Source organism: Meriones unguiculatus, chromosome 9, assembly GCF_030254825.1.
Source record: "Meriones unguiculatus strain TT.TT164.6M chromosome 9, Bangor_MerUng_6.1, whole genome shotgun sequence".
Taxonomy (NCBI): domain Eukaryota; kingdom Metazoa; phylum Chordata; class Mammalia; order Rodentia; family Muridae; genus Meriones; species Meriones unguiculatus.
The window spans coordinates 18,951,398-18,961,790 of NC_083357.1; the positions used below are offsets into that span (position 1 = coordinate 18,951,398).

The 10,393-nt window shown below is 48.6% G+C and overlaps 1 protein-coding gene across 2 annotated transcripts in view; it reads right to left on the reverse strand.

Annotated features, from left to right (window-relative positions):
* The window catches only part of Tspan14 (tetraspanin 14), a 61,164-nt gene extending 51,110 nt beyond the window's left edge, over positions 1–10,054 (reverse strand). Inside the window, exon 1 of one of the 2 annotated variants that reach the window (XM_021657785.2) lies at positions 9,924–10,054. The gene's annotated coding sequence lies outside the window, so the exon portion shown is untranslated. Of the gene's footprint in view, positions 1–9,658; positions 9,677–9,923 lie in introns of those variants that run through there. The other variant, XM_060390921.1, reaches the window with a different exon arrangement.
* Positions 10,055–10,393: the final 339 nt, after the last annotated feature.

Genomic DNA, 10,393 nt, shown 5'->3' on the forward strand with positions numbered 1-10,393 from the left:
AGTGGTGAGGAGGCCTCTGCGTGGGAGGTTGATAGGGGCAGGGCTGGGGCACAGGCCACAAAACCACCAGCCAGGGGCATAGAGAGGAGTCTTCCACATAGGATGGCTATGGCTAGCTATTTCGGGGGACACAGTGGGTACAGTGACAAGGAAACTATCAGAAAACTAAGTAGCCTATGCCCTCTCCCACAATCCTCTCTCCTTTCCCAAACCCACCTTCTACTCAAGAACCACCTACTCAAACAGAAAAGCCATCTACCATTTAGCTGGGTGTTTACGACAATCCCAACTTGCCAGTCAGACCTAGGAGCAGAACAGGCAGGCTAGGAGGGTTCCCAGGGCAGGCAGCAGTTCTTGGATCAGCCCTGGCTTGTCTAACCTCAGGTGAATACAAACTAGTTAGGGCTTGTTTTTCACACTACCTAGAGCCTATGCAGTTCAAACCTACTAAGTGTCTCACATTGTGAGAAGTGATCTCTCTGCTTCTCACTTCACCCAGTCTCCTCAGACTCCTCAGCTCAAGTGTGGGTATACAGGCCTCATGGTCACAGCACAGCCACAACCTCCAAACACGTTCACGGGAAAAGAATGGTCTGAGCTGAGCCATGCACAGCAGAGGACAGAAAGCAGCTCACAGGGCCCCTGCCAACTCTCACTGCAAAAATAGAAGACTGCCCCAGCATCAAGCCTCAGAAACTCCTCTTCCTCTTGCAATCAAACCAGCCATGTTTTTCCTGATGAGCTCCTCAAGGCTTCAACTCCACACCAAGCACTTCACACTCAGGCAACTTCAGTGTCCATCAAGAGGGGGCAGAAGAGTAAGTCAAGGTTCACTCTGCAGCAAAACAACTTACTGTTGTTAAAAGGAATGGACCAAAGGATGTGTGAAAAAAATGGAATAATCCTCAGATAAATCTCAGAGCGAACCTCAGGTGAGTACAGAGCAATGTCAATTCCATGCCACTGTGGAAATAAACAAAAGGGATAAAGAGGTGTGTGCACAGGTGTCCTGCCACACTCCACTATCCTGTGAACACCTGATGGTGGAGGCCTTGGGCTTGGGAGAAGTGTGGCGAAAGAGGCCAGAAGTATGGATTTTTATTATTTCTTCTGTGGTTTCTATCTACTTTTCAAATGATAAAAGATTAAACTTAATTCAATATATTTAAAATGTCTAAAGTTTGTGGCTAGAGGTACCAAAAAAGAAAATAATAATAATAATAAAAGTTACCACAGCCAGGTGCAGTTACATATACCTATAATCCCAATACTCATGAGACTGAAGCAGAAGATGAATTGAGTTAACCTAAGCTATCTAGAAAGTGTTATGTTGTGCAAGCAATTCAACTAGCATTCCCTTAGGGACCTTCAGGGTCCTGACAACATACTGTCAGTACCTATGTTCTATGACATCATCTGGGCCAGGTACATAGTGACTTGTTGGCCACTCCTCCCTCCCCTTGCTTTCTTACTCTCTTGCTCTTTTGCTCTTCCCTTCTCTTGCTTTCTCCCCTTTCTCTCTGTCAGTGCGCCCCCTTCTCCCCTATATCTCTCTCTCCATCTCCATCCAATAAAATTCACTGGATTTAAGACTGGTTGTAGGAGAGGAAGTCCTCCCCTCTCAGTGGACTTGGAAAGGGGCAGGGAGAAGATGAGGGAGGGAGGGTGGGATTGGGAGGGAATGAGTGAGCAGGATACAGCTGGGATATAGAGTTAATAAAATGTAACTAATAGTAAAAATAAAAATAAAATAAAAACAAAAACAAAAAAAAGACTGGTTGTGTGCATCGCATTTTTATCTAAATACTAACAGAAAGACCGTGTCAGAAAGAAAAGAAAAGAAGAAAACTAAGGGAAAAGGGAAAGAGGAAGGGAAAATACTTCATGAATAGCACTCTCTAGGCAGCATCTGGCATCTCCCTAGGACTAAATCTTGTTGGGGAAGGAAGAAGCACAGGGGAAGGGAATACAGGCCTCTGAGCCCACTCAACTCCCTGCTTACAACTTCATCCTACCCCAAATATAAAGTTTTACTATGAAAGAAAAGCAAGAACAGATTTTGATAGTGACAGAAAGAAAACAATGCTATTCCACACCAAAGGCCACTTATAGAACTCCAAGGTCGGGGATGGGGAGAGAGAAAGGGGGAAGAGACAGACAGATAGACACAAAGAGACAGAGACACAGAGACTGTCTATCTAAGGGAGGCTGAAACTCAGGCATCCAACAGTCACTTCTGGGGCCTCCTCAGCCGCCAGCAAGGCTCCAAGTCTTAGCGTTATGAGCCCATCCCCATTTTAGCAGCTAAAGAAAGATATTTCAACAGATTTCTAGGCCTGGCCCCACTCCAAGGACAAGCTAAAAACAGTTTCTCCAAAATCTCAGCTTAAAAACCCAACCCCTTAGCCACTAAGCCACTAAGCTGTATGAACCTTTAAAGAAATGGAAGCTGCAACATAGGGTTGAGAGATTGTGTTCCTGTGCCTATTCTTGCTAAAGGGTTGTGTTTATTGTTTAAAAGCCCCCCTTTAATGGGTGTGTCAATAAATACTCTGCACTCAAAAGCACTGATGTATTTCCTTCATGTGATTTTTTTCCCCCAAGGAATAATACAAAAACCATCACAGTCTTTCTTGCTGCTGAGGGGCTAACACAATCACCATTAGAGACAGTGGGGGCCAAGGTATTGGGAGAGAGACCTCAATAGCAGGGAGTGGTCCATGAGTACAACCTTTCCTGCAGAATAAATTCATCCCCAGGGACAACAAAGCTGGCGGTTTCATAATGGTCTCAAGCTCACAACTGCCCAGGGCTCAGGGAATGGAGGCCAGGGAGGGACAGAGAGAGTGTTTGGTTCCCCTTTCTCAAAGAAGCTCCTGACTATAAAGTTCAACAAACGACTCGCAAAAGAAGCAGCACAAATGGGATCTCAAAACTATTAGGGCCACACTAGCACTTGGAGCTTGCAAAGCTAAGAGCTGGGAATAAATAAATAAATAAATAAATAAGATAAACAGTTCCTGATCCCTTGATAGGGCCCAGTGAAGGTCAAGGCAGGTCCTACCAGAAACCCAAAACCTTTCATTAGACCAAGGTCCCCCTCTCCAGGGAATCTGTGAGCCTCCAGAGCATATCCTGTTTCACCATACTGGTGTTCACAGGAAAACTTCAAGATTGCCTGAACTCAGAGGGGTCTCTGCACAAGCTGACATCACCACAGTACCAAGCTCCTCCCCACTCCCTTTCCTATGCTTGTGCCTATCCAGAGCCCAGAGGCATGAACACTGTCCACTACCACAGACTCTTTTCTTGGCAACCCCCCTTCAACTTATCCTGTTTACACCACTGCTTGTATTTCACAGGAAACAACTAAGAGAGCAAGAGACAATGACTATGGGGGGCAGGATGACTGTGAAGAAAGGACATGATCTCTATTCTTCCACTGCAAGGACAGATACTGGCTTTGGGGAAGTGAGTTAAGGCCCTACCTACAGCTAACAGGTTTCCTTAGAATCTTACTCCTGTAAAGCTGGCTGAAACAAGAACAGCTTCTGGGTGGAGAGAGACCAATTGGTCACCTGTACCAGGAATAACCAATGAAAGAAGAGGCAGCAGTCAGAAAACCAGAGGCGCCTCCCTCTTGAAGAAGGAAAGTGCAGAACAGGAAAAACAATTGTGCAGGCCCAGGGAATGAAGGGAACTGTTAGTTAACAAGTTGATACACTAACCCACTCCTCTCTGCACCAGCTTCTTGCTCCTCTCTGTTTCCCCGGTGCCTACACCCATTCCTCTTTCTCTCTCCTCCCTCTCTCTCTCTATCTCTCTGTTCTCTCTGTCTCTCTCTCCACCTCTGTACAATAAGTCTCTTCATACCAGATCTGTTGTATGCGGCATTTTTAAAAATATATTATTACAGAGACTGCCTATGACCCCTTCCATAGACCCAGAGCAGACAAAAGAAAGTCTTAGACTTGTAGGAGAGGGCTGCTGAGTTGTCACACTGGTTTGCTTTGGACTGAGAGAGCATGAGACAGGACTTCAGCAGTAGTTGCAGAAGACTTCAGAGAAGAGACTAGCTTTGGTCTGACATCCATCCAATAAACCCAAAAGTCAATGTTTGGAGATGGGAGTTTCAAGGACAGGAGATTAAAACACAAGGACCAGTACATTCTGGGACAATAGGACCAAAGTTTCTTGAAATGGTGACGACCTTTAGCTACTAACAATGTCAAAAGGAATGATACTAATGATCATACTAATGAAACACCCACAGGAGAAAATACCACTCCTGAGAAACAAATGTGAGGGGTCATGAGCCTAGATCAGTGTAAAACCTCACAAGACTGAACCCAGGCTACTTAAAAGGTCCTTCACCAAACTTCAGCCAAGTCCTCTAAGCTCTCTGAACCTTGAATGTAACCATGCTTGAATTGGCCTCCGCCAATTCTAGCATGAATCCTGCTAAATCAATTTATCCCCAACATATTATCAAATTCCTTACCCTTTGTCTCCCACATAATATCTGGCCTCTTGGTTTGCCTTCACTGAGAATTCTTTCAAGCCATTCACCTGAAAACGCCCCTACCTTCAGAAATTCTCTAAGATCCTGACATAGGGCTCTCTGGCTGTGAGTTCCCACTTTCCTTGGTTTCTGGAGTTGAACCCAGTCTCTCTTCCCTACTTAAAAACCCTGCTACAAAAGTCTTGAAAGTACAACTTAACATTTCAACATGTGCCAGAATAATTTTCTTCTGCACAGAGTTCCTCAGTCTTCCAGGACTCACATCTTACCCTCACCCAGAGTGTCACCAACACTTGGTCTGGAGTTGGCCCCTCCTACAAGCCTTAGAAGACTAGGTCCATGTGGCCCAGGCGTACAGGCTAGTCAGAAAAGGCAGAAAGGAGGGAATTCACAGTCTGGGAAGCAAAGAAGCAACCTGGAGTACAGCTAGACATCATTAGTACTGTACAGGTCTGATGCTGAGAGTCCCACCACACCTGAATGCTGCAGCAGGCTTGGGGGCCAAAAGCTGAGTTAGCTATTTTCCCTCTCCTCTGATACTTTAAAAGAGACCTTCATGGGGACCCCTTGATTATGTTGAACCCCTTCTTCCCCTACCACACCAACCTCAGATACAGACAAGAGATTTATTTCAGGAGTTATTCATTCCCTTCTAGCTGCTGAAAGCACTGTCTCTTGGATGCCAAAGCTATCAAATCCTCAAAGCCTCTGTTTCTGAATGTTTGTTGGGCTCTGTAGCACCCACCCAGTAGCTGCTACACAGAGCGAGAGAAAACACAAAGAGAAGGTTCACCAGCCTCTGACCCTACCCTTTCCCAGATACTACCAACCACCTCAGCCCTGCAAGATCTGAGGGCTCAAGATTCTTGAGGACACCATGTGCTTATCTCCTACCAGGATGCCAGCAACCACCTTAGCCACACAATGTACAGACCAAGAGAGGCCAAGAAGAGGTAGCTATCTAGCTGATAAATGTGGGCTCTGGCTGCTTAAAAAAAGAAGCAGAATAGATTATAAGTGATGAAGATGCAACTACAGCCTGTCCAGGCCCGCTTACACTCTGATTACCAGACTTACTTACTACCTCCAAAGAGAAAACCACAGCCCTGCACAGCCCTGCACAGCCCCACCCAACCCCTCCCAACCCCCAAGGGTGGAGGAAGCAGGGTTCCCAGAATCAGCTGTTGGTAAGCACTGCCAGAAACTTCCAGAGAGATAGAGGCTGTCCCAAAACAGTGTCAGGCCTGACCAAGGACCTTGAGACCCTGTTTCTCAAACCTGAAGTACACACTGGCTTCTCAGCGACCAACACAGACAGGGCTTTCTTCATGGATGAGAAAATACGCAACTCTAGTCTAGGTTACAGAGGTAGCAATTAGACATCAATCAAAAGCTGGACTTCTTTACTACCCATTGCATGCTGGACTATGCTAGGCATCTTCATGCTGAGTGGGCAGAGACACACCAACTGCTACCCACAGGCCAGATCCTGTACTGAACCATTTCAACTACTTGCTCTGTCTGAACTAAAAACACACAGGAATGGAAGAAAGCTGCCAAAAGACCATAAGATCCCACAGTGCCCCATAGTCAGAGACGCCACTGCCACACTGCAGAAGGCAAACCAAAGTGCTACTCATTCACAAAAGATGCTGAAAACAACCAAGCATAGCCTATACTGGGCACTGGTGACCATCCAAGAGTAGGAGCTGCTAGAGGCCTTTATGCCTCCTATCATTCCACAGGTAGGAAAATAGAAGCCCTGAAAAAGCAGTAACCATGCCTAAGAACAGTGAACTAACCTTCAAAAAGAATAACCTAAGGCCTCCTTACCTCTACTCGTGTACTAGCTGGACAGGTGACAGAACACAAAAGCAGAAATCAGAGTGGCTAGAAAAATGCATCTTACCTGTTTCTACCCTGCTCTTCTGTGGAAGTTGCCCTCTAAGTCACCCTACCAAACCAACACTTTGTTCCACACTCCCTGTCCTGCAAGCTTACCCTCAGTCACAAGGGGAATTGTTAGAGTGTGGCAACTAGGGAAAACTTTACCTGCTCTGCTTCTAGGAAAAATCCAGGCAAGATAGGGAAATACAACATGTCCAAAAGTCCAGTGGCCACAAGAGAACGATGGCCATGCCTGCTTTCCTCCTCATAGGTGGAATCATTTCTCTTTAAAGGCACTAATACGAAGCAGCAGGAAACTGGGATTGTCACCTCAGTTCACAGCCTCTGGGCTAGGACTTCCTGATTTTGAATAAACGAATGAATTGGCCAATGAGCTAAAGGACACAGGAGGAACTCAAGTAACTTGCCTGGGTCAGAGAAAAGAGGAGTGTTCTGCCTTTAAAGACCACTTCTCCATAAGGTTCTTTCTTGTTTATCAAACTTCTACCTTTCAAATATGGCAACTCCATCTTTAAACAGTGCAGTGTTTCTCTGAGTACTTCATAAGTGTTCTTGATGGCACAGGACCAGAGCTTGAGAAGAAGCAAGTGACAGACAATTGACGGGCATTCATGCTACTCATCAAATGGTTTTGTTTGGTTGGTTTGGTTTTCGGTGTTTTGGTTTTTTGAGACAGGGTTTCTCTGTATAGTCTTGGCTGTCCTAGACTCACTTTGTAGACCAAGCTGGTCATCTCAAACAGTGATCTGCCTGCCTCTATCTCCTTGAGTGCTGGGACTAAAGGTATGCACCACCACGCCTGGCTCATCAAATGTTTTGGATTCCTACCCTACCTCCACCTTGAGGATGACAACTACCATGTGACTTGGCAAAGCCAATGAAATGCCACTTACAGGTAAAAAGTTTACCTGTAAAGGCTATGTCTATGTAGCTAGGGATATGGATTGGTCCTACAATAAAGGCAACATAAAGCAGATATGTGACGTATATGTGGAGTTAGTAAAAACAAACAAACAAACAAAAAGGCTTTGTTGCTTTAAGCCTTGGTATTAACCACATCAAACCTGATCTCTACAGAAGGCTCTCCAGCTTCACATGCAATCATCTGGCCTTGTGGGGTTGAGACTACAGCGTCAGTCAAACTAGCAGGGATTCAGGGGCAGTTAGTACTCAGGTCATGATAGATGGAGGAGCTACTCTGGAAACTGGGCCTTAAGGGAACCTGTACTGAAGGCCTCAGTAGTTCTGCCTTGGCTAAGGCTTGTCCACTATGCTTAAACACCTCCAGGAGGAAGGCATCCTCTAAATGATAGGATCCAACTCTCAAGCAGAGACCTCAAGGAAATCACTCTGACCTTTCTTGGCCATAGTTTTTTCATTTGTAAGATCATGTAGTTAATATCTACCACACTCAGTTGTTCCAAGTTTTAAGCAATTAAAGTAAGGTTGGGATAGTAGCTTGATAGAAGTCTCCAAAAATACTGTGCCTTGACAAATGCACCATTATGCTATGTAATACCTGTATGCTTGTTCACAAGTTCACTGGGTTTCGAACCAGCAAAAGGCTCTCAGGACTGACATACTAGCATTTTTAGGCATTGTAAAAATGACTCCTGTTTAACTTCTCAGCTAAAGAAGTTAAACTGGGCACATGGTGGCACAGGGTAAGGCTGCCAGAAATGGTTTGAGAACCATTGCACCCTGGCCTCTTTGTAACTTCGCCTCATTTCTACAACCTGCAGGGCAGGCTTCTCCCCGCCCACACAAGGCAGAAGTTTCATACTCCATTACAAACAGGCAAGGGAGAAGCCCTCACCTGTCCTCAGAGATGAGCTAGCACAGCTGCCTGAAAAGAAAGGCGCTGGAGAGGAATCTTCCCATGGTAGCCCACCCTTCCCCCTCTATGCCTTTTCTTCTTGGGGACAGCCACAAACCTCTGGAGAATCAGTGGCTCAGACTCTGATTAAACTAAGCCTAGACCACATGCCTATCAGTAAATACAACTGAGCACCCCTACTGCAGGCCCACTACACAAGGCTTACAGATGTGAGCCCAGAGAGTACCTGCACAGAGCACCCCACTCTCTGAAACATATTTAGCTGGTCCAAAAGGAGAGTCCAGAAATGTAGAAAGGATGTATCAAGCCAATCTCCAGCTGAAAATGGAGTACAGCAGACACACAATAAGAAGGGTAAAATACATCTAGTGACATAGGTTTCCAAGTCTTGTCCCTGACTTTAGAAATAGCCAGAATGGAGCTAGGAGGCGGTGGCACATGCCTTTAATCCCAGCACTCGGGAGACTGAGGCAGGTAGATCTCTGCGAGTTCGAGGCCAGCTTGGTCTCTAGAGCCAGTTCCAGAGCAGCCAAGCCTGCACAGAGAAACCCTGACTCAAATAACAAAAACAATCAAATAAAAAATAGTCAGAAAGGAGCAGGGTGTGAACTGAACTTGAGTATAACCCCAGTACTCAAAAGACTGAGGTTTGGGGACAGCTGTGGAATGGGCCAGAGACCAGATGTCTGGGCTTCACTCTAAGGGCCCAGAAGGAGTTTTGAAAGGGTGTCTCCCAGCAACCTCTGAGCTGTTAGAACGTGGGGGGCCCAGATTTCCTTTCACAAATAAGGAAGCGCTCGGCAGGCACCAACTTCTTCTCTGGAGTCAAGAGGCTTGTGTGGAAACTGTCTAGGCAACTGACCTACAGCCACCAGTCCTCCTGGAGAACTGGGACCACACCTGCTACTAGCTCCAACACACGCTGCCCAACACATCTCGATGCGTCCTGATACAGCCATGTAACCAGCTCCAGGAAAGCACTGGCTTAAGACAGTCTCACCGGAGACAAGAGTTTCTGTGGTTCAGGAGCCGAAGTCCCCACACGCGCATTCTCCCTACCCTCTGCACTGCATGCCCAGCAAGGAAGAGAAGGAGGGCTGCAACCTGGACCAAGCCAAGACACAGAACCACAACTTGGCCAAAGCTCGGGGTAGGTCAGGAGTCGAGCTCTACTTCCAAGCACAGCCTTTAGAGACCAACACCGAGACACCAGGGTCGCCACCTCCTCAAACTCCAGCCGGACAGGGTGGGACCGCGAGGCAACGAGCACACCCAGCGTGAGTGGGGGCTGGGTGACCGTCCCCTCACCCGGGACCTGAGCTGAAGAAGGCGCCCTCCGCTGGGCTCGCAGGTGAGGACGGGCAGAGCCCCGGCGGCGGGTGCAGACACACCTTCCGGGGGAGAGCCGCGCCTCTCACTCCACACAGCGCCCTAGTTCGGCTCGGCGGGGTCCCGGCCGCGGCCTCCAGAGCTCGCGGGCGGTCTCAGCAGACAAAGCCCGCGCCGCCTGCGGGGCCGCACCCGCTAGGCAAGGGAGTCCCGGGGCCGAGCGGAAAAGCGGGGAGAAGCCACCGTCCCGGGAGGACGCTTACGAGGGCCAGCCCGAGACAATGAGAACAGGCCCGACGCTGCAGCGGGGCCGCGTGCTCCACTTACCCGGGCGCGGCAGCGGCGGAGGCAGCACGGCCCGATCGGCCGAGGAAGTTAGAGCAAGTTCGACAGCGCAGAGCGGGAGGGCGCGACTCCGGCCGTCCGAGCGGCGGGGGCGGGGCTCGGAGGGGCGGGGCCGCGGCCGAGAAAGAGGCGCAGCTTCCCTGGGCCGCTCCGCCGCCCCGCGCTTCTGGCCTACCCAGGCCCCGCCCCCGCCCCTTGCTCCTCCCCCACGCAGGCACCGCCCCATGTTTCGCTCCTCCTCTCACCCAGACCTGGGTCTCACCGCTTGCCCCCCTCCCCTCAGCGATTCCTCCCGCAGCGACTGCCCCTCCCACAGTGAGCGCCCCACCCTCCTTACGCCCCGCCTATGCTCCGCCCCCGGGTCGCCACGCTCCGCCCCCACCTCTCACCGGGACCTGCAAGCGCTCTGCCTTGGGTAGAGAGGAGAATCGCTGGCCCGCCCCTTTGTCCGG